Here is a 27,255-nt window from a genome sequence, read left to right on the forward strand (position 1 = left end):
GATGTGAAAATTTGCTATATAAAGATTCTAGTTCCTTAAGACATATAGAAAAACAAAACATTTTATGTAGGCTTGGCTGAAGAATTCGCCCCGCTCTCTAAATAAAGTGACATAAAGAAAATACAATTACTTCTAAAATAAAATTGATACAAAAGAAAAAATATTATTAAATAAATTTCAGAGACTAACATTCAATTTAAATATCAAACTCACCACAGATCCACAAGCAGACGCCCCAGCCCTGCCCCCTCCTTTTTTTTGACAGCGCTCAATCGTGTCAATTTGTCTCAGTTGTAGCACGAAAAGTCCGTGCACGCGCTAATTTTAAAATGAATTGTAAAATGGAAAATGTAATTGCTTCAAACTTTGCAAAATGACAGGACAAATTTTACTCACCGGCGGCTTCAAACCCTGCCTCCCTTTCGTCTGACTGTCGCCATGCGACGTCAAAGTCACAATGACAATATGGGAGCCTTGTAGTCCAATATACCCCCCGCTATGTTATACTTTTAACGCCTTTTCCTGCTTTTCAATTATGACTATACATAAAAATGCACGTTCTAATAAAACGAACGAAAACTCGTATTCCATTTTCTGTGTCATTTTTGTGATTTTTTTAAAAAATGGCCAGAAATAAAAAGAAATGTCTACGGCATCCGGTATTCCCAGGCGGTCACCCATCCAAGTACTAACCGGACTCGACGCTGCTTAACTTCGGTGATCGGACGAGAACCGGTGCTTTCAGCGTGATATGGTCGTAGACACTAAATGATGTGAAAATTTGCTATATAAAGATTCTAGTTCCTTAAGACATATAGAAAAACAAAACATTTTATGTAGGCTTGGCTGAAGAATTCGCCCCGCTCTCTAAATAAAGTGACATAAAGAAAATACAATTACTTCTAAAATAAAATTGATACAAAAGAAAAAATATTATTAAATAAATTTCAGAGACTAACATTCAATTTAAATATCAAACTCACCACAGATCCACAAGCAGACGCCCCAGCCCTGCCCCCTCCTTTTTTTTGACAGCGCTCAATCGTGTCAATTTGTCTCAGTTGTAGCACGAAAAGTCCGTGCACGCGCTAATTTTAAAATGAATTGTAAAATGGAAAATGTAATTGCTTCAAACTTTGCAAAATGACAGGACAAATTTTACTCACCGGCGGCTTCAAACCCTGCCTCCCTTTCGTCTGACTGTCGCCATGCGACGTCAAAGTCACAATGACAATATGGGAGCCTTGTAGTCCAATATACCCCCCGCTATGTTATACTTTTAACGCCTTTTCCTGCTTTTCAATTATGACTATACATAAAAATGCACGTTCTAATAAAACGAACGAAAACTCGTATTCCATTTTCTGTGTCATTTTTGTGATTTTTTTAAAAAATGGCCAGAAATAAAAAGAAATGTCTACGGCATCCGGTATTCCCAGGCGGTCACCCATCCAAGTACTAACCGGACTCGACGCTGCTTAACTTCGGTGATCGGACGAGAACCGGTGCTTTCAGCGTGATATGGTCGTAGACACTAAATGATGTGAAAATTTGCTATATAAAGATTCTAGTTCCTTAAGACATATAGAAAAACAAAACATTTTATGTAGGCTTGGCTGAAGAATTCGCCCCGCTCTCTAAATAAAGTGACATAAAGAAAATACAATTACTTCTAAAATAAAATTGATACAAAAGAAAAAATATTATTAAATAAATTTCAGAGACTAACATTCAATTTAAATATCAAACTCACCACAGATCCACAAGCAGACGCCCCAGCCCTGCCCCCTCCTTTTTTTTGACAGCGCTCAATCGTGTCAATTTGTCTCAGTTGTAGCACGAAAAGTCCGTGCACGCGCTAATTTTAAAATGAATTGTAAAATGGAAAATGTAATTGCTTCAAACTTTGCAAAATGACAGGACAAATTTTACTCACCGGCGGCTTCAAACCCTGCCTCCCTTTCGTCTGACTGTCGCCATGCGACGTCAAAGTCACAATGACAATATGGGAGCCTTGTAGTCCAATATACCCCCCGCTATGTTATACTTTTAACGCCTTTTCCTGCTTTTCAATTATGACTATACATAAAAATGCACGTTCTAATAAAACGAACGAAAACTCGTATTCCATTTTCTGTGTCATTTTTGTGATTTTTTTAAAAAATGGCCAGAAATAAAAAGAAATGTCTACGGCATCCGGTATTCCCAGGCGGTCACCCATCCAAGTACTAACCGGACTCGACGCTGCTTAACTTCGGTGATCGGACGAGAACCGGTGCTTTCAGCGTGATATGGTCGTAGACACTAAATGATGTGAAAATTTGCTATATAAAGATTCTAGTTCCTTAAGACATATAGAAAAACAAAACATTTTATGTAGGCTTGGCTGAAGAATTCGCCCCGCTCTCTAAATAAAGTGACATAAAGAAAATACAATTACTTCTAAAATAAAATTGATACAAAAGAAAAAATATTATTAAATAAATTTCAGAGACTAACATTCAATTTAAATATCAAACTCACCACAGATCCACAAGCAGACGCCCCAGCCCTGCCCCCTCCTTTTTTTTGACAGCGCTCAATCGTGTCAATTTGTCTCAGTTGTAGCACGAAAAGTCCGTGCACGCGCTAATTTTAAAATGAATTGTAAAATGGAAAATGTAATTGCTTCAAACTTTGCAAAATGACAGGACAAATTTTACTCACCGGCGGCTTCAAACCCTGCCTCCCTTTCGTCTGACTGTCGCCATGCGACGTCAAAGTCACAATGACAATATGGGAGCCTTGTAGTCCAATATACCCCCCGCTATGTTATACTTTTAACGCCTTTTCCTGCTTTTCAATTATGACTATACATAAAAATGCACGTTCTAATAAAACGAACGAAAACTCGTATTCCATTTTCTGTGTCATTTTTGTGATTTTTTTAAAAAATGGCCAGAAATAAAAAGAAATGTCTACGGCATCCGGTATTCCCAGGCGGTCACCCATCCAAGTACTAACCGGACTCGACGCTGCTTAACTTCGGTGATCGGACGAGAACCGGTGCTTTCAGCGTGATATGGTCGTAGACACTAAATGATGTGAAAATTTGCTATATAAAGATTCTAGTTCCTTAAGACATATAGAAAAACAAAACATTTTATGTAGGCTTGGCTGAAGAATTCGCCCCGCTCTCTAAATAAAGTGACATAAAGAAAATACAATTACTTCTAAAATAAAATTGATACAAAAGAAAAAATATTATTAAATAAATTTCAGAGACTAACATTCAATTTAAATATCAAACTCACCACAGATCCACAAGCAGACGCCCCAGCCCTGCCCCCTCCTTTTTTTTGACAGCGCTCAATCGTGTCAATTTGTCTCAGTTGTAGCACGAAAAGTCCGTGCACGCGCTAATTTTAAAATGAATTGTAAAATGGAAAATGTAATTGCTTCAAACTTTGCAAAATGACAGGACAAATTTTACTCACCGGCGGCTTCAAACCCTGCCTCCCTTTCGTCTGACTGTCGCCATGCGACGTCAAAGTCACAATGACAATATGGGAGCCTTGTAGTCCAATATACGCCCCCGCTATGTTATACTTTTAACGCCTTTTCCTGCTTTTCAATTATGACTATACATAAAAATGCACGTTCTAATAAAACGAACGAAAACTCGTATTCCATTTTCTGTGTCATTTTTGTGATTTTTTTAAAAAATGGCCAGAAATAAAAAGAAATGTCTACGGCATCCGGTATTCCCAGGCGGTCACCCATCCAAGTACTAACCGGACTCGACGCTGCTTAACTTCGGTGATCGGACGAGAACCGGTGCTTTCAGCGTGATATGGTCGTAGACACTAAATGATGTGAAAATTTGCTATATAAAGATTCTAGTTCCTTAAGACATATAGAAAAACAAAACATTTTATGTAGGCTTGGCTGAAGAATTCGCCCCGCTCTCTAAATAAAGTGACATAAAGAAAATACAATTACTTCTAAAATAAAATTGATACAAAAGAAAAAATATTATTAAATAAATTTCAGAGACTAACATTCAATTTAAATATCAAACTCACCACAGATCCACAAGCAGACGCCCCAGCCCTGCCCCCTCCTTTTTTTTGACAGCGCTCAATCGTGTCAATTTGTCTCAGTTGTAGCACGAAAAGTCCGTGCACGCGCTAATTTTAAAATGAATTGTAAAATGGAAAATGTAATTGCTTCAAACTTTGCAAAATGACAGGACAAATTTTACTCACCGGCGGCTTCAAACCCTGCCTCCCTTTCGTCTGACTGTCGCCATGCGACGTCAAAGTCACAATGACAATATGGGAGCCTTGTAGTCCAATATACCCCCCGCTATGTTATACTTTTAACGCCTTTTCCTGCTTTTCAATTATGACTATACATAAAAATGCACGTTCTAATAAAACGAACGAAAACTCGTATTCCATTTTCTGTGTCATTTTTGTGATTTTTTTAAAAAATGGCCAGAAATAAAAAGAAATGTCTACGGCATCCGGTATTCCCAGGCGGTCACCCATCCAAGTACTAACCGGACTCGACGCTGCTTAACTTCGGTGATCGGACGAGAACCGGTGCTTTCAGCGTGATATGGTCGTAGACACTAAATGATGTGAAAATTTGCTATATAAAGATTCTAGTTCCTTAAGACATATAGAAAAACAAAACATTTTATGTAGGCTTGGCTGAAGAATTCGCCCCGCTCTCTAAATAAAGTGACATAAAGAAAATACAATTACTTCTAAAATAAAATTGATACAAAAGAAAAAATATTATTAAATAAATTTCAGAGACTAACATTCAATTTAAATATCAAACTCACCACAGATCCACAAGCAGACGCCCCAGCCCTGCCCCCTCCTTTTTTTTGACAGCGCTCAATCGTGTCAATTTGTCTCAGTTGTAGCACGAAAAGTCCGTGCACGCGCTAATTTTAAAATGAATTGTAAAATGGAAAATGTAATTGCTTCAAACTTTGCAAAATGACAGGACAAATTTTACTCACCGGCGGCTTCAAACCCTGCCTCCCTTTCGTCTGACTGTCGCCATGCGACGTCAAAGTCACAATGACAATATGGGAGCCTTGTAGTCCAATATACGCCCCCGCTATGTTATACTTTTAACGCCTTTTCCTGCTTTTCAATTATGACTATACATAAAAATGCACGTTCTAATAAAACGAACGAAAACTCGTATTCCATTTTCTGTGTCATTTTTGTGATTTTTTTAAAAAATGGCCAGAAATAAAAAGAAATGTCTACGGCATCCGGTATTCCCAGGCGGTCACCCATCCAAGTACTAACCGGACTCGACGCTGCTTAACTTCGGTGATCGGACGAGAACCGGTGCTTTCAGCGTGATATGGTCGTAGACACTAAATGATGTGAAAATTTGCTATATAAAGATTCTAGTTCCTTAAGACATATAGAAAAACAAAACATTTTATGTAGGCTTGGCTGAAGAATTCGCCCCGCTCTCTAAATAAAGTGACATAAAGAAAATACAATTACTTCTAAAATAAAATTGATACAAAAGAAAAAATATTATTAAATAAATTTCAGAGACTAACATTCAATTTAAATATCAAACTCACCACAGATCCACAAGCAGACGCCCCAGCCCTGCCCCCTCCTTTTTTTTGACAGCGCTCAATCGTGTCAATTTGTCTCAGTTGTAGCACGAAAAGTCCGTGCACGCGCTAATTTTAAAATGAATTGTAAAATGGAAAATGTAATTGCTTCAAACTTTGCAAAATGACAGGACAAATTTTACTCACCGGCGGCTTCAAACCCTGCCTCCCTTTCGTCTGACTGTCGCCATGCGACGTCAAAGTCACAATGACAATATGGGAGCCTTGTAGTCCAATATACGCCCCCGCTATGTTATACTTTTAACGCCTTTTCCTGCTTTTCAATTATGACTATACATAAAAATGCACGTTCTAATAAAACGAACGAAAACTCGTATTCCATTTTCTGTGTCATTTTTGTGATTTTTTTAAAAAATGGCCAGAAATAAAAAGAAATGTCTACGGCATCCGGTATTCCCAGGCGGTCACCCATCCAAGTACTAACCGGACTCGACGCTGCTTAACTTCGGTGATCGGACGAGAACCGGTGCTTTCAGCGTGATATGGTCGTAGACACTAAATGATGTGAAAATTTGCTATATAAAGATTCTAGTTCCTTAAGACATATAGAAAAACAAAACATTTTATGTAGGCTTGGCTGAAGAATTCGCCCCGCTCTCTAAATAAAGTGACATAAAGAAAATACAATTACTTCTAAAATAAAATTGATACAAAAGAAAAAATATTATTAAATAAATTTCAGAGACTAACATTCAATTTAAATATCAAACTCACCACAGATCCACAAGCAGACGCCCCAGCCCTGCCCCCTCCTTTTTTTTGACAGCGCTCAATCGTGTCAATTTGTCTCAGTTGTAGCACGAAAAGTCCGTGCACGCGCTAATTTTAAAATGAATTGTAAAATGGAAAATGTAATTGCTTCAAACTTTGCAAAATGACAGGACAAATTTTACTCACCGGCGGCTTCAAACCCTGCCTCCCTTTCGTCTGACTGTCGCCATGCGACGTCAAAGTCACAATGACAATATGGGAGCCTTGTAGTCCAATATACGCCCCCGCTATGTTATACTTTTAACGCCTTTTCCTGCTTTTCAATTATGACTATACATAAAAATGCACGTTCTAATAAAACGAACGAAAACTCGTATTCCATTTTCTGTGTCATTTTTGTGATTTTTTTAAAAAATGGCCAGAAATAAAAAGAAATGTCTACGGCATCCGGTATTCCCAGGCGGTCACCCATCCAAGTACTAACCGGACTCGACGCTGCTTAACTTCGGTGATCGGACGAGAACCGGTGCTTTCAGCGTGATATGGTCGTAGACACTAAATGATGTGAAAATTTGCTATATAAAGATTCTAGTTCCTTAAGACATATAGAAAAACAAAACATTTTATGTAGGCTTGGCTGAAGAATTCGCCCCGCTCTCTAAATAAAGTGACATAAAGAAAATACAATTACTTCTAAAATAAAATTGATACAAAAGAAAAAATATTATTAAATAAATTTCAGAGACTAACATTCAATTTAAATATCAAACTCACCACAGATCCACAAGCAGACGCCCCAGCCCTGCCCCCTCCTTTTTTTTGACAGCGCTCAATCGTGTCAATTTGTCTCAGTTGTAGCACGAAAAGTCCGTGCACGCGCTAATTTTAAAATGAATTGTAAAATGGAAAATGTAATTGCTTCAAACTTTGCAAAATGACAGGACAAATTTTACTCACCGGCGGCTTCAAACCCTGCCTCCCTTTCGTCTGACTGTCGCCATGCGACGTCAAAGTCACAATGACAATATGGGAGCCTTGTAGTCCAATATACGCCCCCGCTATGTTATACTTTTAACGCCTTTTCCTGCTTTTCAATTATGACTATACATAAAAATGCACGTTCTAATAAAACGAACGAAAACTCGTATTCCATTTTCTGTGTCATTTTTGTGATTTTTTTAAAAAATGGCCAGAAATAAAAAGAAATGTCTACGGCATCCGGTATTCCCAGGCGGTCACCCATCCAAGTACTAACCGGACTCGACGCTGCTTAACTTCGGTGATCGGACGAGAACCGGTGCTTTCAGCGTGATATGGTCGTAGACACTAAATGATGTGAAAATTTGCTATATAAAGATTCTAGTTCCTTAAGACATATAGAAAAACAAAACATTTTATGTAGGCTTGGCTGAAGAATTCGCCCCGCTCTCTAAATAAAGTGACATAAAGAAAATACAATTACTTCTAAAATAAAATTGATACAAAAGAAAAAATATTATTAAATAAATTTCAGAGACTAACATTCAATTTAAATATCAAACTCACCACAGATCCACAAGCAGACGCCCCAGCCCTGCCCCCTCCTTTTTTTTGACAGCGCTCAATCGTGTCAATTTGTCTCAGTTGTAGCACGAAAAGTCCGTGCACGCGCTAATTTTAAAATGAATTGTAAAATGGAAAATGTAATTGCTTCAAACTTTGCAAAATGACAGGACAAATTTTACTCACCGGCGGCTTCAAACCCTGCCTCCCTTTCGTCTGACTGTCGCCATGCGACGTCAAAGTCACAATGACAATATGGGAGCCTTGTAGTCCAATATACGCCCCCGCTATGTTATACTTTTAACGCCTTTTCCTGCTTTTCAATTATGACTATACATAAAAATGCACGTTCTAATAAAACGAACGAAAACTCGTATTCCATTTTCTGTGTCATTTTTGTGATTTTTTTAAAAAATGGCCAGAAATAAAAAGAAATGTCTACGGCATCCGGTATTCCCAGGCGGTCACCCATCCAAGTACTAACCGGACTCGACGCTGCTTAACTTCGGTGATCGGACGAGAACCGGTGCTTTCAGCGTGATATGGTCGTAGACACTAAATGATGTGAAAATTTGCTATATAAAGATTCTAGTTCCTTAAGACATATAGAAAAACAAAACATTTTATGTAGGCTTGGCTGAAGAATTCGCCCCGCTCTCTAAATAAAGTGACATAAAGAAAATACAATTACTTCTAAAATAAAATTGATACAAAAGAAAAAATATTATTAAATAAATTTCAGAGACTAACATTCAATTTAAATATCAAACTCACCACAGATCCACAAGCAGACGCCCCAGCCCTGCCCCCTCCTTTTTTTTGACAGCGCTCAATCGTGTCAATTTGTCTCAGTTGTAGCACGAAAAGTCCGTGCACGCGCTAATTTTAAAATGAATTGTAAAATGGAAAATGTAATTGCTTCAAACTTTGCAAAATGACAGGACAAATTTTACTCACCGGCGGCTTCAAACCCTGCCTCCCTTTCGTCTGACTGTCGCCATGCGACGTCAAAGTCACAATGACAATATGGGAGCCTTGTAGTCCAATATACGCCCCCGCTATGTTATACTTTTAACGCCTTTTCCTGCTTTTCAATTATGACTATACATAAAAATGCACGTTCTAATAAAACGAACGAAAACTCGTATTCCATTTTCTGTGTCATTTTTGTGATTTTTTTAAAAAATGGCCAGAAATAAAAAGAAATGTCTACGGCATCCGGTATTCCCAGGCGGTCACCCATCCAAGTACTAACCGGACTCGACGCTGCTTAACTTCGGTGATCGGACGAGAACCGGTGCTTTCAGCGTGATATGGTCGTAGACACTAAATGATGTGAAAATTTGCTATATAAAGATTCTAGTTCCTTAAGACATATAGAAAAACAAAACATTTTATGTAGGCTTGGCTGAAGAATTCGCCCCGCTCTCTAAATAAAGTGACATAAAGAAAATACAATTACTTCTAAAATAAAATTGATACAAAAGAAAAAATATTATTAAATAAATTTCAGAGACTAACATTCAATTTAAATATCAAACTCACCACAGATCCACAAGCAGACGCCCCAGCCCTGCCCCCTCCTTTTTTTTGACAGCGCTCAATCGTGTCAATTTGTCTCAGTTGTAGCACGAAAAGTCCGTGCACGCGCTAATTTTAAAATGAATTGTAAAATGGAAAATGTAATTGCTTCAAACTTTGCAAAATGACAGGACAAATTTTACTCACCGGCGGCTTCAAACCCTGCCTCCCTTTCGTCTGACTGTCGCCATGCGACGTCAAAGTCACAATGACAATATGGGAGCCTTGTAGTCCAATATACGCCCCCGCTATGTTATACTTTTAACGCCTTTTCCTGCTTTTCAATTATGACTATACATAAAAATGCACGTTCTAATAAAACGAACGAAAACTCGTATTCCATTTTCTGTGTCATTTTTGTGAGTTTTTTAAAAAATGGCCAGAAATAAAAAGAAATGTCTACGGCATCCGGTATTCCCAGGCGGTCACCCATCCAAGTACTAACCGGACTCGACGCTGCTTAACTTCGGTGATCGGACGAGAACCGGTGCTTTCAGCGTGATATGGTCGTAGACACTAAATGATGTGAAAATTTGCTATATAAAGATTCTAGTTCCTTAAGACATATAGAAAAACAAAACATTTTATGTAGGCTTGGCTGAAGAATTCGCCCCGCTCTCTAAATAAAGTGACATAAAGAAAATACAATTACTTCTAAAATAAAATTGATACAAAAGAAAAAATATTATTAAATAAATTTCAGAGACTAACATTCAATTTAAATATCAAACTCACCACAGATCCACAAGCAGACGCCCCAGCCCTGCCCCCTCCTTTTTTTTGACAGCGCTCAATCGTGTCAATTTGTCTCAGTTGTAGCACGAAAAGTCCGTGCACGCGCTAATTTTAAAATGAATTGTAAAATGGAAAATGTAATTGCTTCAAACTTTGCAAAATGACAGGACAAATTTTACTCACCGGCGGCTTCAAACCCTGCCTCCCTTTCGTCTGACTGTCGCCATGCGACGTCAAAGTCACAATGACAATATGGGAGCCTTGTAGTCCAATATACGCCCCCGCTATGTTATACTTTTAACGCCTTTTCCTGCTTTTCAATTATGACTATACATAAAAATGCACGTTCTAATAAAACGAACGAAAACTCGTATTCCATTTTCTGTGTCATTTTTGTGATTTTTTTAAAAAATGGCCAGAAATAAAAAGAAATGTCTACGGCATCCGGTATTCCCAGGCGGTCACCCATCCAAGTACTAACCGGACTCGACGCTGCTTAACTTCGGTGATCGGACGAGAACCGGTGCTTTCAGCGTGATATGGTCGTAGACACTAAATGATGTGAAAATTTGCTATATAAAGATTCTAGTTCCTTAAGACATATAGAAAAACAAAACATTTTATGTAGGCTTGGCTGAAGAATTCGCCCCGCTCTCTAAATAAAGTGACATAAAGAAAATACAATTACTTCTAAAATAAAATTGATACAAAAGAAAAAATATTATTAAATAAATTTCAGAGACTAACATTCAATTTAAATATCAAACTCACCACAGATCCACAAGCAGACGCCCCAGCCCTGCCCCCTCCTTTTTTTTGACAGCGCTCAATCGTGTCAATTTGTCTCAGTTGTAGCACGAAAAGTCCGTGCACGCGCTAATTTTAAAATGAATTGTAAAATGGAAAATGTAATTGCTTCAAACTTTGCAAAATGACAGGACAAATTTTACTCACCGGCGGCTTCAAACCCTGCCTCCCTTTCGTCTGACTGTCGCCATGCGACGTCAAAGTCACAATGACAATATGGGAGCCTTGTAGTCCAATATACGCCCCCGCTATGTTATACTTTTAACGCCTTTTCCTGCTTTTCAATTATGACTATACATAAAAATGCACGTTCTAATAAAACGAACGAAAACTCGTATTCCATTTTCTGTGTCATTTTTGTGATTTTTTTAAAAAATGGCCAGAAATAAAAAGAAATGTCTACGGCATCCGGTATTCCCAGGCGGTCACCCATCCAAGTACTAACCGGACTCGACGCTGCTTAACTTCGGTGATCGGACGAGAACCGGTGCTTTCAGCGTGATATGGTCGTAGACACTAAATGATGTGAAAATTTGCTATATAAAGATTCTAGTTCCTTAAGACATATAGAAAAACAAAACATTTTATGTAGGCTTGGCTGAAGAATTCGCCCCGCTCTCTAAATAAAGTGACATAAAGAAAATACAATTACTTCTAAAATAAAATTGATACAAAAGAAAAAATATTATTAAATAAATTTCAGAGACTAACATTCAATTTAAATATCAAACTCACCACAGATCCACAAGCAGACGCCCCAGCCCTGCCCCCTCCTTTTTTTTGACAGCGCTCAATCGTGTCAATTTGTCTCAGTTGTAGCACGAAAAGTCCGTGCACGCGCTAATTTTAAAATGAATTGTAAAATGGAAAATGTAATTGCTTCAAACTTTGCAAAATGACAGGACAAATTTTACTCACCGGCGGCTTCAAACCCTGCCTCCCTTTCGTCTGACTGTCGCCATGCGACGTCAAAGTCACAATGACAATATGGGAGCCTTGTAGTCCAATATACGCCCCCGCTATGTTATACTTTTAACGCCTTTTCCTGCTTTTCAATTATGACTATACATAAAAATGCACGTTCTAATAAAACGAACGAAAACTCGTATTCCATTTTCTGTGTCATTTTTGTGATTTTTTTAAAAAATGGCCAGAAATAAAAAGAAATGTCTACGGCATCCGGTATTCCCAGGCGGTCACCCATCCAAGTACTAACCGGACTCGACGCTGCTTAACTTCGGTGATCGGACGAGAACCGGTGCTTTCAGCGTGATATGGTCGTAGACACTAAATGATGTGAAAATTTGCTATATAAAGATTCTAGTTCCTTAAGACATATAGAAAAACAAAACATTTTATGTAGGCTTGGCTGAAGAATTCGCCCCGCTCTCTAAATAAAGTGACATAAAGAAAATACAATTACTTCTAAAATAAAATTGATACAAAAGAAAAAATATTATTAAATAAATTTCAGAGACTAACATTCAATTTAAATATCAAACTCACCACAGATCCACAAGCAGACGCCCCAGCCCTGCCCCCTCCTTTTTTTTGACAGCGCTCAATCGTGTCAATTTGTCTCAGTTGTAGCACGAAAAGTCCGTGCACGCGCTAATTTTAAAATGAATTGTAAAATGGAAAATGTAATTGCTTCAAACTTTGCAAAATGACAGGACAAATTTTACTCACCGGCGGCTTCAAACCCTGCCTCCCTTTCGTCTGACTGTCGCCATGCGACGTCAAAGTCACAATGACAATATGGGAGCCTTGTAGTCCAATATACGCCCCCGCTATGTTATACTTTTAACGCCTTTTCCTGCTTTTCAATTATGACTATACATAAAAATGCACGTTCTAATAAAACGAACGAAAACTCGTATTCCATTTTCTGTGTCATTTTTGTGATTTTTTTAAAAAATGGCCAGAAATAAAAAGAAATGTCTACGGCATCCGGTATTCCCAGGCGGTCACCCATCCAAGTACTAACCGGACTCGACGCTGCTTAACTTCGGTGATCGGACGAGAACCGGTGCTTTCAGCGTGATATGGTCGTAGACACTAAATGATGTGAAAATTTGCTATATAAAGATTCTAGTTCCTTAAGACATATAGAAAAACAAAACATTTTATGTAGGCTTGGCTGAAGAATTCGCCCCGCTCTCTAAATAAAGTGACATAAAGAAAATACAATTACTTCTAAAATAAAATTGATACAAAAGAAAAAATATTATTAAATAAATTTCAGAGACTAACATTCAATTTAAATATCAAACTCACCACAGATCCACAAGCAGACGCCCCAGCCCTGCCCCCTCCTTTTTTTTGACAGCGCTCAATCGTGTCAATTTGTCTCAGTTGTAGCACGAAAAGTCCGTGCACGCGCTAATTTTAAAATGAATTGTAAAATGGAAAATGTAATTGCTTCAAACTTTGCAAAATGACAGGACAAATTTTACTCACCGGCGGCTTCAAACCCTGCCTCCCTTTCGTCTGACTGTCGCCATGCGACGTCAAAGTCACAATGACAATATGGGAGCCTTGTAGTCCAATATACGCCCCCGCTATGTTATACTTTTAACGCCTTTTCCTGCTTTTCAATTATGACTATACATAAAAATGCACGTTCTAATAAAACGAACGAAAACTCGTATTCCATTTTCTGTGTCATTTTTGTGATTTTTTTAAAAAATGGCCAGAAATAAAAAGAAATGTCTACGGCATCCGGTATTCCCAGGCGGTCACCCATCCAAGTACTAACCGGACTCGACGCTGCTTAACTTCGGTGATCGGACGAGAACCGGTGCTTTCAGCGTGATATGGTCGTAGACACTAAATGATGTGAAAATTTGCTATATAAAGATTCTAGTTCCTTAAGACATATAGAAAAACAAAACATTTTATGTAGGCTTGGCTGAAGAATTCGCCCCGCTCTCTAAATAAAGTGACATAAAGAAAATACAATTACTTCTAAAATAAAATTGATACAAAAGAAAAAATATTATTAAATAAATTTCAGAGACTAACATTCAATTTAAATATCAAACTCACCACAGATCCACAAGCAGACGCCCCAGCCCTGCCCCCTCCTTTTTTTTGACAGCGCTCAATCGTGTCAATTTGTCTCAGTTGTAGCACGAAAAGTCCGTGCACGCGCTAATTTTAAAATGAATTGTAAAATGGAAAATGTAATTGCTTCAAACTTTGCAAAATGACAGGACAAATTTTACTCACCGGCGGCTTCAAACCCTGCCTCCCTTTCGTCTGACTGTCGCCATGCGACGTCAAAGTCACAATGACAATATGGGAGCCTTGTAGTCCAATATACGCCCCCGCTATGTTATACTTTTAACGCCTTTTCCTGCTTTTCAATTATGACTATACATAAAAATGCACGTTCTAATAAAACGAACGAAAACTCGTATTCCATTTTCTGTGTCATTTTTGTGATTTTTTTAAAAAATGGCCAGAAATAAAAAGAAATGTCTACGGCATCCGGTATTCCCAGGCGGTCACCCATCCAAGTACTAACCGGACTCGACGCTGCTTAACTTCGGTGATCGGACGAGAACCGGTGCTTTCAGCGTGATATGGTCGTAGACACTAAATGATGTGAAAATTTGCTATATAAAGATTCTAGTTCCTTAAGACATATAGAAAAACAAAACATTTTATGTAGGCTTGGCTGAAGAATTCGCCCCGCTCTCTAAATAAAGTGACATAAAGAAAATACAATTACTTCTAAAATAAAATTGATACAAAAGAAAAAATATTATTAAATAAATTTCAGAGACTAACATTCAATTTAAATATCAAACTCACCACAGATCCACAAGCAGACGCCCCAGCCCTGCCCCCTCCTTTTTTTTGACAGCGCTCAATCGTGTCAATTTGTCTCAGTTGTAGCACGAAAAGTCCGTGCACGCGCTAATTTTAAAATGAATTGTAAAATGGAAAATGTAATTGCTTCAAACTTTGCAAAATGACAGGACAAATTTTACTCACCGGCGGCTTCAAACCCTGCCTCCCTTTCGTCTGACTGTCGCCATGCGACGTCAAAGTCACAATGACAATATGGGAGCCTTGTAGTCCAATATACGCCCCCGCTATGTTATACTTTTAACGCCTTTTCCTGCTTTTCAATTATGACTATACATAAAAATGCACGTTCTAATAAAACGAACGAAAACTCGTATTCCATTTTCTGTGTCATTTTTGTGATTTTTTTAAAAAATGGCCAGAAATAAAAAGAAATGTCTACGGCATCCGGTATTCCCAGGCGGTCACCCATCCAAGTACTAACCGGACTCGACGCTGCTTAACTTCGGTGATCGGACGAGAACCGGTGCTTTCAGCGTGATATGGTCGTAGACACTAAATGATGTGAAAATTTGCTATATAAAGATTCTAGTTCCTTAAGACATATAGAAAAACAAAACATTTTATGTAGGCTTGGCTGAAGAATTCGCCCCGCTCTCTAAATAAAGTGACATAAAGAAAATACAATTACTTCTAAAATAAAATTGATACAAAAGAAAAAATATTATTAAATAAATTTCAGAGACTAACATTCAATTTAAATATCAAACTCACCACAGATCCACAAGCAGACGCCCCAGCCCTGCCCCCTCCTTTTTTTTGACAGCGCTCAATCGTGTCAATTTGTCTCAGTTGTAGCACGAAAAGTCCGTGCACGCGCTAATTTTAAAATGAATTGTAAAATGGAAAATGTAATTGCTTCAAACTTTGCAAAATGACAGGACAAATTTTACTCACCGGCGGCTTCAAACCCTGCCTCCCTTTCGTCTGACTGTCGCCATGCGACGTCAAAGTCACAATGACAATATGGGAGCCTTGTAGTCCAATATACGCCCCCGCTATGTTATACTTTTAACGCCTTTTCCTGCTTTTCAATTATGACTATACATAAAAATGCACGTTCTAATAAAACGAACGAAAACTCGTATTCCATTTTCTGTGTCATTTTTGTGATTTTTTTAAAAAATGGCCAGAAATAAAAAGAAATGTCTACGGCATCCGGTATTCCCAGGCGGTCACCCATCCAAGTACTAACCGGACTCGACGCTGCTTAACTTCGGTGATCGGACGAGAACCGGTGCTTTCAGCGTGATATGGTCGTAGACACTAAATGATGTGAAAATTTGCTATATAAAGATTCTAGTTCCTTAAGACATATAGAAAAACAAAACATTTTATGTAGGCTTGGCTGAAGAATTCGCCCCGCTCTCTAAATAAAGTGACATAAAGAAAATACAATTACTTCTAAAATAAAATTGATACAAAAGAAAAAATATTATTAAATAAATTTCAGAGACTAACATTCAATTTAAATATCAAACTCACCACAGATCCACAAGCAGACGCCCCAGCCCTGCCCCCTCCTTTTTTTTGACAGCGCTCAATCGTGTCAATTTGTCTCAGTTGTAGCACGAAAAGTCCGTGCACGCGCTAATTTTAAAATGAATTGTAAAATGGAAAATGTAATTGCTTCAAACTTTGCAAAATGACAGGACAAATTTTACTCACCGGCGGCTTCAAACCCTGCCTCCCTTTCGTCTGACTGTCGCCATGCGACGTCAAAGTCACAATGACAATATGGGAGCCTTGTAGTCCAATATACGCCCCCGCTATGTTATACTTTTAACGCCTTTTCCTGCTTTTCAATTATGACTATACATAAAAATGCACGTTCTAATAAAACGAACGAAAACTCGTATTCCATTTTCTGTGTCATTTTTGTGATTTTTTTAAAAAATGGCCAGAAATAAAAAGAAATGTCTACGGCATCCGGTATTCCCAGGCGGTCACCCATCCAAGTACTAACCGGACTCGACGCTGCTTAACTTCGGTGATCGGACGAGAACCGGTGCTTTCAGCGTGATATGGTCGTAGACACTAAATGATGTGAAAATTTGCTATATAAAGATTCTAGTTCCTTAAGACATATAGAAAAACAAAACATTTTATGTAGGCTTGGCTGAAGAATTCGCCCCGCTCTCTAAATAAAGTGACATAAAGAAAATACAATTACTTCTAAAATAAAATTGATACAAAAGAAAAAATATTATTAAATAAATTTCAGAGACTAACATTCAATTTAAATATCAAACTCACCACAGATCCACAAGCAGACGCCCCAGCCCTGCCCCCTCCTTTTTTTTGACAGCGCTCAATCGTGTCAATTTGTCTCAGTTGTAGCACGAAAAGTCCGTGCACGCGCTAATTTTAAAATGAATTGTAAAATGGAAAATGTAATTGCTTCAAACTTTGCAAAATGACAGGACAAATTTTACTCACCGGCGGCTTCAAACCCTGCCTCCCTTTCGTCTGACTGTCGCCATGCGACGTCAAAGTCACAATGACAATATGGGAGCCTTGTAGTCCAATATACGCCCCCGCTATGTTATACTTTTAACGCCTTTTCCTGCTTTTCAATTATGACTATACATAAAAATGCACGTTCTAATAAAACGAACGAAAACTCGTATTCCATTTTCTGTGTCATTTTTGTGATTTTTTTAAAAAATGGCCAGAAATAAAAAGAAATGTCTACGGCATCCGGTATTCCCAGGCGGTCACCCATCCAAGTACTAACCGGACTCGACGCTGCTTAACTTCGGTGATCGGACGAGAACCGGTGCTTTCAGCGTGATATGGTCGTAGACACTAAATGATGTGAAAATTTGCTATATAAAGATTCTAGTTCCTTAAGACATATAGAAAAACAAAACATTTTATGTAGGCTTGGCTGAAGAATTCGCCCCGCTCTCTAAATAAAGTGACATAAAGAAAATACAATTACTTCTAAAATAAAATTGATACAAAAGAAAAAATATTATTAAATAAATTTCAGAGACTAACATTCAATTTAAATATCAAACTCACCACAGATCCACAAGCAGACGCCCCAGCCCTGCCCCCTCCTTTTTTTTGACAGCGCTCAATCGTGTCAATTTGTCTCAGTTGTAGCACGAAAAGTCCGTGCACGCGCTAATTTTAAAATGAATTGTAAAATGGAAAATGTAATTGCTTCAAACTTTGCAAAATGACAGGACAAATTTTACTCACCGGCGGCTTCAAACCCTGCCTCCCTTTCGTCTGACTGTCGCCATGCGACGTCAAAGTCACAATGACAATATGGGAGCCTTGTAGTCCAATATACGCCCCCGCTATGTTATACTTTTAACGCCTTTTCCTGCTTTTCAATTATGACTATACATAAAAATGCACGTTCTAATAAAACGAACGAAAACTCGTATTCCATTTTCTGTGTCATTTTTGTGATTTTTTTAAAAAATGGCCAGAAATAAAAAGAAATGTCTACGGCATCCGGTATTCCCAGGCGGTCACCCATCCAAGTACTAACCGGACTCGACGCTGCTTAACTTCGGTGATCGGACGAGAACCGGTGCTTTCAGCGTGATATGGTCGTAGACACTAAATGATGTGAAAATTTGCTATATAAAGATTCTAGTTCCTTAAGACATATAGAAAAACAAAACATTTTATGTAGGCTTGGCTGAAGAATTCGCCCCGCTCTCTAAATAAAGTGACATAAAGAAAATACAATTACTTCTAAAATAAAATTGATACAAAAGAAAAAATATTATTAAATAAATTTCAGAGACTAACATTCAATTTAAATATCAAACTCACCACAGATCCACAAGCAGACGCCCCAGCCCTGCCCCCTCCTTTTTTTTGACAGCGCTCAATCGTGTCAATTTGTCTCAGTTGTAGCACGAAAAGTCCGTGCACGCGCTAATTTTAAAATGAATTGTAAAATGGAAAATGTAATTGCTTCAAACTTTGCAAAATGACAGGACAAATTTTACTCACCGGCGGCTTCAAACCCTGCCTCCCTTTCGTCTGACTGTCGCCATGCGACGTCAAAGTCACAATGACAATATGGGAGCCTTGTAGTCCAATATACGCCCCCGCTATGTTATACTTTTAACGCCTTTTCCTGCTTTTCAATTATGACTATACATAAAAATGCACGTTCTAATAAAACGAACGAAAACTCGTATTCCATTTTCTGTGTCATTTTTGTGATTTTTTTAAAAAATGGCCAGAAATAAAAAGAAATGTCTACGGCATCCGGTATTCCCAGGCGGTCACCCATCCAAGTACTAACCGGACTCGACGCTGCTTAACTTCGGTGATCGGACGAGAACCGGTGCTTTCAGCGTGATATGGTCGTAGACACTAAATGATGTGAAAATTTGCTATATAAAGATTCTAGTTCCTTAAGACATATAGAAAAACAAAACATTTTATGTAGGCTTGGCTGAAGAATTCGCCCCGCTCTCTAAATAAAGTGACATAAAGAAAATACAATTACTTCTAAAATAAAATTGATACAAAAGAAAAAATATTATTAAATAAATTTCAGAGACTAACATTCAATTTAAATATCAAACTCACCACAGATCCACAAGCAGACGCCCCAGCCCTGCCCCCTCCTTTTTTTTGACAGCGCTCAATCGTGTCAATTTGTCTCAGTTGTAGCACGAAAAGTCCGTGCACGCGCTAATTTTAAAATGAATTGTAAAATGGAAAATGTAATTGCTTCAAACTTTGCAAAATGACAGGACAAATTTTACTCACCGGCGGCTTCAAACCCTGCCTCCCTTTCGTCTGACTGTCGCCATGCGACGTCAAAGTCACAATGACAATATGGGAGCCTTGTAGTCCAATATACGCCCCCGCTATGTTATACTTTTAACGCCTTTTCCTGCTTTTCAATTATGACTATACATAAAAATGCACGTTCTAATAAAACGAACGAAAACTCGTATTCCATTTTCTGTGTCATTTTTGTGATTTTTTTAAAAAATGGCCAGAAATAAAAAGAAATGTCTACGGCATCCGGTATTCCCAGGCGGTCACCCATCCAAGTACTAACCGGACTCGACGCTGCTTAACTTCGGTGATCGGACGAGAACCGGTGCTTTCAGCGTGATATGGTCGTAGACACTAAATGATGTGAAAATTTGCTATATAAAGATTCTAGTTCCTTAAGACATATAGAAAAACAAAACATTTTATGTAGGCTTGGCTGAAGAATTCGCCCCGCTCTCTAAATAAAGTGACATAAAGAAAATACAATTACTTCTAAAATAAAATTGATACAAAAGAAAAAATATTATTAAATAAATTTCAGAGACTAACATTCAATTTAAATATCAAACTCACCACAGATCCACAAGCAGACGCCCCAGCCCTGCCCCCTCCTTTTTTTTGACAGCGCTCAATCGTGTCAATTTGTCTCAGTTGTAGCACGAAATGTCCGTGCACGCGCTAATTTTAAAATGAATTGTAAAATGGAAAATGTAATTGCTTCAAACTTTGCAAAATGACAGGACAAATTTTACTCACCGGCGGCTTCAAACCCTGCCTCCCTTTCGTCTGACTGTCGCCATGCGACGTCAAAGTCACAATGACAATATGGGAGCCTTGTAGTCCAATATACGCCCCCGCTATGTTATACTTTTAACGCCTTTTCCTGCTTTTCAATTATGACTATACATAAAAATGCACGTTCTAATAAAACGAACGAAAACTCGTATTCCATTTTCTGTGTCATTTTTGTGATTTTTTTAAAAAATGGCCAGAAATAAAAAGAAATGTCTACGGCATCCGGTATTCCCAGGCGGTCACCCATCCAAGTACTAACCGGACTCGACGCTGCTTAACTTCGGTGATCGGACGAGAACCGGTGCTTTCAGCGTGATATGGTCGTAGACACTAAATGATGTGAAAATTTGCTATATAAAGATTCTAGTTCCTTAAGACATATAGAAAAACAAAACATTTTATGTAGGCTTGGCTGAAGAATTCGCCCCGCTCTCTAAATAAAGTGACATAAAGAAAATACAATTACTTTTAAAATAAAATTGATACAAAAGAAAAAATATTATTAAATAAATTTCAGAGACTAACATTCAATTTAAATATCAAACTCACCACAGATCCACAAGCAGACGCCCCAGCCCTGCCCCCTCCTTTTTTTTGACAGCGCTCAATCGTGTCAATTTGTCTCAGTTGTAGCACGAAAAGTCCGTGCACGCGCTAATTTTAAAATGAATTGTAAAATGGAAAATGTAATTGCTTCAAACTTTGCAAAATGACAGGACAAATTTTACTCACCGGCGGCTTCAAACCCTGCCTCCCTTTCGTCTGACTGTCGCCATGCGACGTCAAAGTCACAATGACAATATGGGAGCCTTGTAGTCCAATATACGCCCCCGCTATGTTATACTTTTAACGCCTTTTCCTGCTTTTCAATTATGACTATACATAAAAATGCACGTTCTAATAAAACGAACGAAAACTCGTATTCCATTTTCTGTGTCATTTTTGTGATTTTTTTAAAAAATGGCCAGAAATAAAAAGAAATGTCTACGGCATCCGGTATTCCCAGGCGGTCACCCATCCAAGTACTAACCGGACTCGACGCTGCTTAACTTCGGTGATCGGACGAGAACCGGTGCTTTCAGCGTGATATGGTCGTAGACACTAAATGATGTGAAAATTTGCTATATAAAGATTCTAGTTCCTTAAGACATATAGAAAAACAAAACATTTTATGTAGGCTTGGCTGAAGAATTCGCCCCGCTCTCTAAATAAAGTGACATAAAGAAAATACAATTACTTCTAAAATAAAATTGATACAAAAGAAAAAATATTATTAAATAAATTTCAGAGACTAACATTCAATTTAAATATCAAACTCACCACAGATCCACAAGCAGACGCCCCAGCCCTGCCCCCTCCTTTTTTTTGACAGCGCTCAATCGTGTCAATTTGTCTCAGTTGTAGCACGAAAAGTCCGTGCACGCGCTAATTTTAAAATGAATTGTAAAATGGAAAATGTAATTGCTTCAAACTTTGCAAAATGACAGGACAAATTTTACTCACCGGCGGCTTCAAACCCTGCCTCCCTTTCGTCTGACTGTCGCCATGCGACGTCAAAGTCACAATGACAATATGGGAGCCTTGTAGTCCAATATACGCCCCCGCTATGTTATACTTTTAACGCCTTTTCCTGCTTTTCAATTATGACTATACATAAAAATGCACGTTCTAATAAAACGAACGAAAACTCGTATTCCATTTTCTGTGTCATTTTTGTGATTTTTTTAAAAAATGGCCAGAAATAAAAAGAAATGTCTACGGCATCCGGTATTCCCAGGCGGTCACCCATCCAAGTACTAACCGGACTCGACGCTGCTTAACTTCGGTGATCGGACGAGAACCGGTGCTTTCAGCGTGATATGGTCGTAGACACTAAATGATGTGAAAATTTGCTATATAAAGATTCTAGTTCCTTAAGACATATAGAAAAACAAAACATTTTATGTAGGCTTGGCTGAAGAATTCGCCCCGCTCTCTAAATAAAGTGACATAAAGAAAATACAATTACTTCTAAAATAAAATTGATACAAAAGAAAAAATATTATTAAATAAATTTCAGAGACTAACATTCAATTTAAATATCAAACTCACCACAGATCCACAAGCAGACGCCCCAGCCCTGCCCCCTCCTTTTTTTTGACAGCGCTCAATCGTGTCAATTTGTCTCAGTTGTAGCACGAAAAGTCCGTGCACGCGCTAATTTTAAAATGAATTGTAAAATGGAAAATGTAATTGCTTCAAACTTTGCAAAATGACAGGACAAATTTTACTCACCGGCGGCTTCAAACCCTGCCTCCCTTTCGTCTGACTGTCGCCATGCGACGTCAAAGTCACAATGACAATATGGGAGCCTTGTAGTCCAATATACGCCCCCGCTATGTTATACTTTTAACGCCTTTTCCTGCTTTTCAATTATGACTATACATAAAAATGCACGTTCTAATAAAACGAACGAAAACTCGTATTCCATTTTCTGTGTCATTTTTGTGATTTTTTTAAAAAATGGCCAGAAATAAAAAGAAATGTCTACGGCATCCGGTATTCCCAGGCGGTCACCCATCCAAGTACTAACCGGACTCGACGCTGCTTAACTTCGGTGATCGGACGAGAACCGGTGCTTTCAGCGTGATATGGTCGTAGACACTAAATGATGTGAAAATTTGCTATATAAAGATTCTAGTTCCTTAAGACATATAGAAAAACAAAACATTTTATGTAGGCTTGGCTGAAGAATTCGCCCCGCTCTCTAAATAAAGTGACATAAAGAAAATACAATTACTTCTAAAATAAAATTGATACAAAAGAAAAAATATTATTAAATAAATTTCAGAGACTAACATTCAATTTAAATATCAAACTCACCACAGATCCACAAGCAGACGCCCCAGCCCTGCCCCCTCCTTTTTTTTGACAGCGCTCAATCGTGTCAATTTGTCTCAGTTGTAGCACGAAAAGTCCGTGCACGCGCTAATTTTAAAATGAATTGTAAAATGGAAAATGTAATTGCTTCAAACTTTGCAAAATGACAGGACAAATTTTACTCACCGGCGGCTTCAAACCCTGCCTCCCTTTCGTCTGACTGTCGCCATGCGACGTCAAAGTCACAATGACAATATGGGAGCCTTGTAGTCCAATATACGCCCCCGCTATGTTATACTTTTAACGCCTTTTCCTGCTTTTCAATTATGACTATACATAAAAATGCACGTTCTAATAAAACGAACGAAAACTCGTATTCCATTTTCTGTGTCATTTTTGTGATTTTTTTAAAAAATGGCCAGAAATAAAAAGAAATGTCTACGGCATCCGGTATTCCCAGGCGGTCACCCATCCAAGTACTAACCGGACTCGACGCTGCTTAACTTCGGTGATCGGACGAGAACCGGTGCTTTCAGCGTGATATGGTCGTAGACACTAAATGATGTGAAAATTTGCTATATAAAGATTCTAGTTCCTTAAGACATATAGAAAAACAAAACATTTTATGTAGGCTTGGCTGAAGAATTCGCCCCGCTCTCTAAATAAAGTGACATAAAGAAAATACAATTACTTCTAAAATAAAATTGATACAAAAGAAAAAATATTATTAAATAAATTTCAGAGACTAACATTCAATTTAAATATCAAACTCACCACAGATCCACAAGCAGACGCCCCAGCCCTGCCCCCTCCTTTTTTTTGACAGCGCTCAATCGTGTCAATTTGTCTCAGTTGTAGCACGAAAAGTCCGTGCACGCGCTAATTTTAAAATGAATTGTAAAATGGAAAATGTAATTGCTTCAAACTTTGCAAAATGACAGGACAAATTTTACTCACCGGCGGCTTCAAACCCTGCCTCCCTTTCGTCTGACTGTCGCCATGCGACGTCAAAGTCACAATGACAATATGGGAGCCTTGTAGTCCAATATACGCCCCCGCTATGTTATACTTTTAACGCCTTTTCCTGCTTTTCAATTATGACTATACATAAAAATGCACGTTCTAATAAAACGAACGAAAACTCGTATTCCATTTTCTGTGTCATTTTTGTGATTTTTTTAAAAAATGGCCAGAAATAAAAAGAAATGTCTACGGCATCCGGTATTCCCAGGCGGTCACCCATCCAAGTACTAACCGGACTCGACGCTGCTTAACTTCGGTGATCGGACGAGAACCGGTGCTTTCAGCGTGATATGGTCGTAGACACTAAATGATGTGAAAATTTGCTATATAAAGATTCTAGTTCCTTAAGACATATAGAAAAACAAAACATTTTATGTAGGCTTGGCTGAAGAATTCGCCCCGCTCTCTAAATAAAGTGACATAAAGAAAATACAATTACTTCTAAAATAAAATTGATACAAAAGAAAAAATATTATTAAATAAATTTCAGAGACTAACATTCAATTTAAATATCAAACTCACCACAGATCCACAAGCAGACGCCCCAGCCCTGCCCCCTCCTTTTTTTTGACAGCGCTCAATCGTGTCAATTTGTCTCAGTTGTAGCACGAAAAGTCCGTGCACGCGCTAATTTTAAAATGAATTGTAAAATGGAAAATGTAATTGCTTCAAACTTTGCAAAATGACAGGACAAATTTTACTCACCGGCGGCTTCAAACCCTGCCTCCCTTTCGTCTGACTGTCGCCATGCGACGTCAAAGTCACAATGACAATATGGGAGCCTTGTAGTCCAATATACGCCCCCGCTATGTTATACTTTTAACGCCTTTTCCTGCTTTTCAATTATGACTATACATAAAAATGCACGTTCTAATAAAACGAACGAAAACTCGTATTCCATTTTCTGTGTCATTTTTGTGATTTTTTTAAAAAATGGCCAGAAATAAAAAGAAATGTCTACGGCATCCGGTATTCCCAGGCGGTCACCCATCCAAGTACTAACCGGACTCGACGCTGCTTAACTTCGGTGATCGGACGAGAACCGGTGCTTTCAGCGTGATATGGTCGTAGACACTAAATGATGTGAAAATTTGCTATATAAAGATTCTAGTTCCTTAAGACATATAGAAAAACAAAACATTTTATGTAGGCTTGGCTGAAGAATTCGCCCCGCTCTCTAAATAAAGTGACATAAAGAAAATACAATTACTTCTAAAATAAAATTGATACAAAAGAAAAAATATTATTAAATAAATTTCAGAGACTAACATTCAATTTAAATATCAAACTCACCACAGATCCACAAGCAGACGCCCCAGCCCTGCCCCCTCCTTTTTTTTGACAGCGCTCAATCGTGTCAATTTGTCTCAGTTGTAGCACGAAAAGTCCGTGCACGCGCTAATTTTAAAATGAATTGTAAAATGGAAAATGTAATTGCTTCAAACTTTGCAAAATGACAGGACAAATTTTACTCACCGGCGGCTTCAAACCCTGCCTCCCTTTCGTCTGACTGTCGCCATGCGACGTCAAAGTCACAATGACAATATGGGAGCCTTGTAGTCCAATATACGCCCCCGCTATGTTATACTTTTAACGCCTTTTCCTGCTTTTCAATTATGACTATACATAAAAATGCACGTTCTAATAAAACGAACGAAAACTCGTATTCCATTTTCTGTGTCATTTTTGTGATTTTTTTAAAAAATGGCCAGAAATAAAAAGAAATGTCTACGGCATCCGGTATTCCCAGGCGGTCACCCATCCAAGTACTAACCGGACTCGACGCTGCTTAACTTCGGTGATCGGACGAGAACCGGTGCTTTCAGCGTGATATGGTCGTAGACACTAAATGATGTGAAAATTTGCTATATAAAGATTCTAGTTCCTTAAGACATATAGAAAAACAAAACATTTTATGTAGGCTTGGCTGAAGAATTCGCCCCGCTCTCTAAATAAAGTGACATAAAGAAAATACAATTACTTCTAAAATAAAATTGATACAAAAGAAAAAATATTATTAAATAAATTTCAGAGACTAACATTCAATTTAAATATCAAACTCACCACAGATCCACAAGCAGACGCCCCAGCCCTGCCCCCTCCTTTTTTTTGACAGCGCTCAATCGTGTCAATTTGTCTCAGTTGTAGCACGAAAAGTCCGTGCACGCGCTAATTTTAAAATGAATTGTAAAATGGAAAATGTAATTGCTTCAAACTTTGCAAAATGACAGGACAAATTTTACTCACCGGCGGCTTCAAACCCTGCCTCCCTTTCGTCTGACTGTCGCCATGCGACGTCAAAGTCACAATGACAATATGGGAGCCTTGTAGTCCAATATACGCCCCCGCTATGTTATACTTTTAACGCCTTTTCCTGCTTTTCAATTATGACTATACATAAAAATGCACGTTCTAATAAAACGAACGAAAACTCGTATTCCATTTTCTGTGTCATTTTTGTGATTTTTTTAAAAAATGGCCAGAAATAAAAAGAAATGTCTACGGCATCCGGTATTCCCAGGCGGTCACCCATCCAAGTACTAACCGGACTCGACGCTGCTTAACTTCGGTGATCGGACGAGAACCGGTGCTTTCAGCGTGATATGGTCGTAGACACTAAATGATGTGAAAATTTGCTATATAAAGATTCTAGTTCCTTAAGACATATAGAAAAACAAAACATTTTATGTAGGCTTGGCTGAAGAATTCGCCCCGCTCTCTAAATAAAGTGACATAAAGAAAATACAATTACTTCTAAAATAAAATTGATACAAAAGAAAAAATATTATTAAATAAATTTCAGAGACTAACATTCAATTTAAATATCAAACTCACCACAGATCCACAAGCAGACGCCCCAGCCCTGCCCCCTCCTTTTTTTTGACAGCGCTCAATCG

The 27,255-nt window shown here is 38.2% G+C and overlaps 35 non-coding genes across 35 annotated transcripts; all 35 read right to left on the reverse strand.

Annotated features, from left to right (window-relative positions):
• Nucleotides 1-644: 644 nt before the first annotated feature.
• LOC148618290 (5S ribosomal RNA) lies at nt 645-763 on the reverse strand. Its single transcript, XR_015923007.1, has one exon. It is a non-coding gene; the product is annotated as a 5S ribosomal RNA (ribosomal RNA).
• Nucleotides 764-1,414: 651 nt separating this feature from the next.
• Nucleotides 1,415-1,533, reverse strand: LOC148618291 (5S ribosomal RNA). The gene has a single exon (XR_015923008.1). It is a non-coding gene; the product is annotated as a 5S ribosomal RNA (ribosomal RNA).
• Nucleotides 1,534-2,184: 651 nt separating this feature from the next.
• On the reverse strand, nt 2,185-2,303 carry LOC148618292 (5S ribosomal RNA). The gene has a single exon (XR_015923009.1). It is a non-coding gene; the product is annotated as a 5S ribosomal RNA (ribosomal RNA).
• Nucleotides 2,304-2,954: 651 nt separating this feature from the next.
• LOC148618293 (5S ribosomal RNA) lies at nt 2,955-3,073 on the reverse strand. Its single transcript, XR_015923010.1, has one exon. It is a non-coding gene; the product is annotated as a 5S ribosomal RNA (ribosomal RNA).
• A 652-nt stretch (nt 3,074-3,725) lies between these two features.
• LOC148618294 (5S ribosomal RNA) lies at nt 3,726-3,844 on the reverse strand. Its single transcript, XR_015923011.1, has one exon. It is a non-coding gene; the product is annotated as a 5S ribosomal RNA (ribosomal RNA).
• A 651-nt stretch (nt 3,845-4,495) lies between these two features.
• LOC148618295 (5S ribosomal RNA) lies at nt 4,496-4,614 on the reverse strand. Its single transcript, XR_015923013.1, has one exon. It is a non-coding gene; the product is annotated as a 5S ribosomal RNA (ribosomal RNA).
• A 652-nt stretch (nt 4,615-5,266) lies between these two features.
• LOC148618296 (5S ribosomal RNA) lies at nt 5,267-5,385 on the reverse strand. Its single transcript, XR_015923014.1, has one exon. It is a non-coding gene; the product is annotated as a 5S ribosomal RNA (ribosomal RNA).
• A 652-nt stretch (nt 5,386-6,037) lies between these two features.
• On the reverse strand, nt 6,038-6,156 carry LOC148618297 (5S ribosomal RNA). The gene has a single exon (XR_015923015.1). It is a non-coding gene; the product is annotated as a 5S ribosomal RNA (ribosomal RNA).
• Nucleotides 6,157-6,808: 652 nt separating this feature from the next.
• On the reverse strand, nt 6,809-6,927 carry LOC148618298 (5S ribosomal RNA). Its single transcript, XR_015923016.1, has one exon. It is a non-coding gene; the product is annotated as a 5S ribosomal RNA (ribosomal RNA).
• A 652-nt stretch (nt 6,928-7,579) lies between these two features.
• Nucleotides 7,580-7,698, reverse strand: LOC148618299 (5S ribosomal RNA). The gene has a single exon (XR_015923017.1). It is a non-coding gene; the product is annotated as a 5S ribosomal RNA (ribosomal RNA).
• Nucleotides 7,699-8,350: 652 nt separating this feature from the next.
• On the reverse strand, nt 8,351-8,469 carry LOC148618300 (5S ribosomal RNA). The gene has a single exon (XR_015923018.1). It is a non-coding gene; the product is annotated as a 5S ribosomal RNA (ribosomal RNA).
• Nucleotides 8,470-9,121: 652 nt separating this feature from the next.
• On the reverse strand, nt 9,122-9,240 carry LOC148618301 (5S ribosomal RNA). The gene has a single exon (XR_015923019.1). It is a non-coding gene; the product is annotated as a 5S ribosomal RNA (ribosomal RNA).
• A 652-nt stretch (nt 9,241-9,892) lies between these two features.
• Nucleotides 9,893-10,011, reverse strand: LOC148618302 (5S ribosomal RNA). Its single transcript, XR_015923020.1, has one exon. It is a non-coding gene; the product is annotated as a 5S ribosomal RNA (ribosomal RNA).
• Nucleotides 10,012-10,663: 652 nt separating this feature from the next.
• LOC148618303 (5S ribosomal RNA) lies at nt 10,664-10,782 on the reverse strand. The gene has a single exon (XR_015923021.1). It is a non-coding gene; the product is annotated as a 5S ribosomal RNA (ribosomal RNA).
• Nucleotides 10,783-11,434: 652 nt separating this feature from the next.
• Nucleotides 11,435-11,553, reverse strand: LOC148618304 (5S ribosomal RNA). The gene has a single exon (XR_015923022.1). It is a non-coding gene; the product is annotated as a 5S ribosomal RNA (ribosomal RNA).
• Nucleotides 11,554-12,205: 652 nt separating this feature from the next.
• LOC148618305 (5S ribosomal RNA) lies at nt 12,206-12,324 on the reverse strand. The gene has a single exon (XR_015923024.1). It is a non-coding gene; the product is annotated as a 5S ribosomal RNA (ribosomal RNA).
• Nucleotides 12,325-12,976: 652 nt separating this feature from the next.
• Nucleotides 12,977-13,095, reverse strand: LOC148618306 (5S ribosomal RNA). Its single transcript, XR_015923025.1, has one exon. It is a non-coding gene; the product is annotated as a 5S ribosomal RNA (ribosomal RNA).
• A 652-nt stretch (nt 13,096-13,747) lies between these two features.
• On the reverse strand, nt 13,748-13,866 carry LOC148618307 (5S ribosomal RNA). The gene has a single exon (XR_015923026.1). It is a non-coding gene; the product is annotated as a 5S ribosomal RNA (ribosomal RNA).
• A 652-nt stretch (nt 13,867-14,518) lies between these two features.
• LOC148618308 (5S ribosomal RNA) lies at nt 14,519-14,637 on the reverse strand. The gene has a single exon (XR_015923027.1). It is a non-coding gene; the product is annotated as a 5S ribosomal RNA (ribosomal RNA).
• A 652-nt stretch (nt 14,638-15,289) lies between these two features.
• LOC148618309 (5S ribosomal RNA) lies at nt 15,290-15,408 on the reverse strand. Its single transcript, XR_015923028.1, has one exon. It is a non-coding gene; the product is annotated as a 5S ribosomal RNA (ribosomal RNA).
• Nucleotides 15,409-16,060: 652 nt separating this feature from the next.
• Nucleotides 16,061-16,179, reverse strand: LOC148618310 (5S ribosomal RNA). The gene has a single exon (XR_015923029.1). It is a non-coding gene; the product is annotated as a 5S ribosomal RNA (ribosomal RNA).
• A 652-nt stretch (nt 16,180-16,831) lies between these two features.
• LOC148618311 (5S ribosomal RNA) lies at nt 16,832-16,950 on the reverse strand. Its single transcript, XR_015923030.1, has one exon. It is a non-coding gene; the product is annotated as a 5S ribosomal RNA (ribosomal RNA).
• A 652-nt stretch (nt 16,951-17,602) lies between these two features.
• On the reverse strand, nt 17,603-17,721 carry LOC148618312 (5S ribosomal RNA). The gene has a single exon (XR_015923031.1). It is a non-coding gene; the product is annotated as a 5S ribosomal RNA (ribosomal RNA).
• Nucleotides 17,722-18,373: 652 nt separating this feature from the next.
• Nucleotides 18,374-18,492, reverse strand: LOC148618313 (5S ribosomal RNA). The gene has a single exon (XR_015923032.1). It is a non-coding gene; the product is annotated as a 5S ribosomal RNA (ribosomal RNA).
• A 652-nt stretch (nt 18,493-19,144) lies between these two features.
• Nucleotides 19,145-19,263, reverse strand: LOC148618314 (5S ribosomal RNA). The gene has a single exon (XR_015923033.1). It is a non-coding gene; the product is annotated as a 5S ribosomal RNA (ribosomal RNA).
• A 652-nt stretch (nt 19,264-19,915) lies between these two features.
• LOC148618315 (5S ribosomal RNA) lies at nt 19,916-20,034 on the reverse strand. The gene has a single exon (XR_015923035.1). It is a non-coding gene; the product is annotated as a 5S ribosomal RNA (ribosomal RNA).
• Nucleotides 20,035-20,686: 652 nt separating this feature from the next.
• Nucleotides 20,687-20,805, reverse strand: LOC148618316 (5S ribosomal RNA). The gene has a single exon (XR_015923036.1). It is a non-coding gene; the product is annotated as a 5S ribosomal RNA (ribosomal RNA).
• A 652-nt stretch (nt 20,806-21,457) lies between these two features.
• On the reverse strand, nt 21,458-21,576 carry LOC148618317 (5S ribosomal RNA). Its single transcript, XR_015923037.1, has one exon. It is a non-coding gene; the product is annotated as a 5S ribosomal RNA (ribosomal RNA).
• A 652-nt stretch (nt 21,577-22,228) lies between these two features.
• LOC148618318 (5S ribosomal RNA) lies at nt 22,229-22,347 on the reverse strand. The gene has a single exon (XR_015923038.1). It is a non-coding gene; the product is annotated as a 5S ribosomal RNA (ribosomal RNA).
• Nucleotides 22,348-22,999: 652 nt separating this feature from the next.
• Nucleotides 23,000-23,118, reverse strand: LOC148618319 (5S ribosomal RNA). The gene has a single exon (XR_015923039.1). It is a non-coding gene; the product is annotated as a 5S ribosomal RNA (ribosomal RNA).
• Nucleotides 23,119-23,770: 652 nt separating this feature from the next.
• LOC148618320 (5S ribosomal RNA) lies at nt 23,771-23,889 on the reverse strand. The gene has a single exon (XR_015923040.1). It is a non-coding gene; the product is annotated as a 5S ribosomal RNA (ribosomal RNA).
• A 652-nt stretch (nt 23,890-24,541) lies between these two features.
• LOC148618321 (5S ribosomal RNA) lies at nt 24,542-24,660 on the reverse strand. Its single transcript, XR_015923041.1, has one exon. It is a non-coding gene; the product is annotated as a 5S ribosomal RNA (ribosomal RNA).
• Nucleotides 24,661-25,312: 652 nt separating this feature from the next.
• Nucleotides 25,313-25,431, reverse strand: LOC148618322 (5S ribosomal RNA). The gene has a single exon (XR_015923042.1). It is a non-coding gene; the product is annotated as a 5S ribosomal RNA (ribosomal RNA).
• A 652-nt stretch (nt 25,432-26,083) lies between these two features.
• Nucleotides 26,084-26,202, reverse strand: LOC148618323 (5S ribosomal RNA). Its single transcript, XR_015923043.1, has one exon. It is a non-coding gene; the product is annotated as a 5S ribosomal RNA (ribosomal RNA).
• A 652-nt stretch (nt 26,203-26,854) lies between these two features.
• On the reverse strand, nt 26,855-26,973 carry LOC148618324 (5S ribosomal RNA). Its single transcript, XR_015923044.1, has one exon. It is a non-coding gene; the product is annotated as a 5S ribosomal RNA (ribosomal RNA).
• Between the last annotated feature and the right edge of the window lie 282 nt (nt 26,974-27,255).

Source organism: Perna viridis, chromosome 5, assembly GCF_037379345.1.
Source record: "Perna viridis isolate PV_CMFRI_1.1 ecotype Kerala chromosome 5, ASM3737934v1, whole genome shotgun sequence".
Taxonomy (NCBI): Eukaryota; Metazoa; Mollusca; class Bivalvia; order Mytilida; family Mytilidae; genus Perna; species Perna viridis.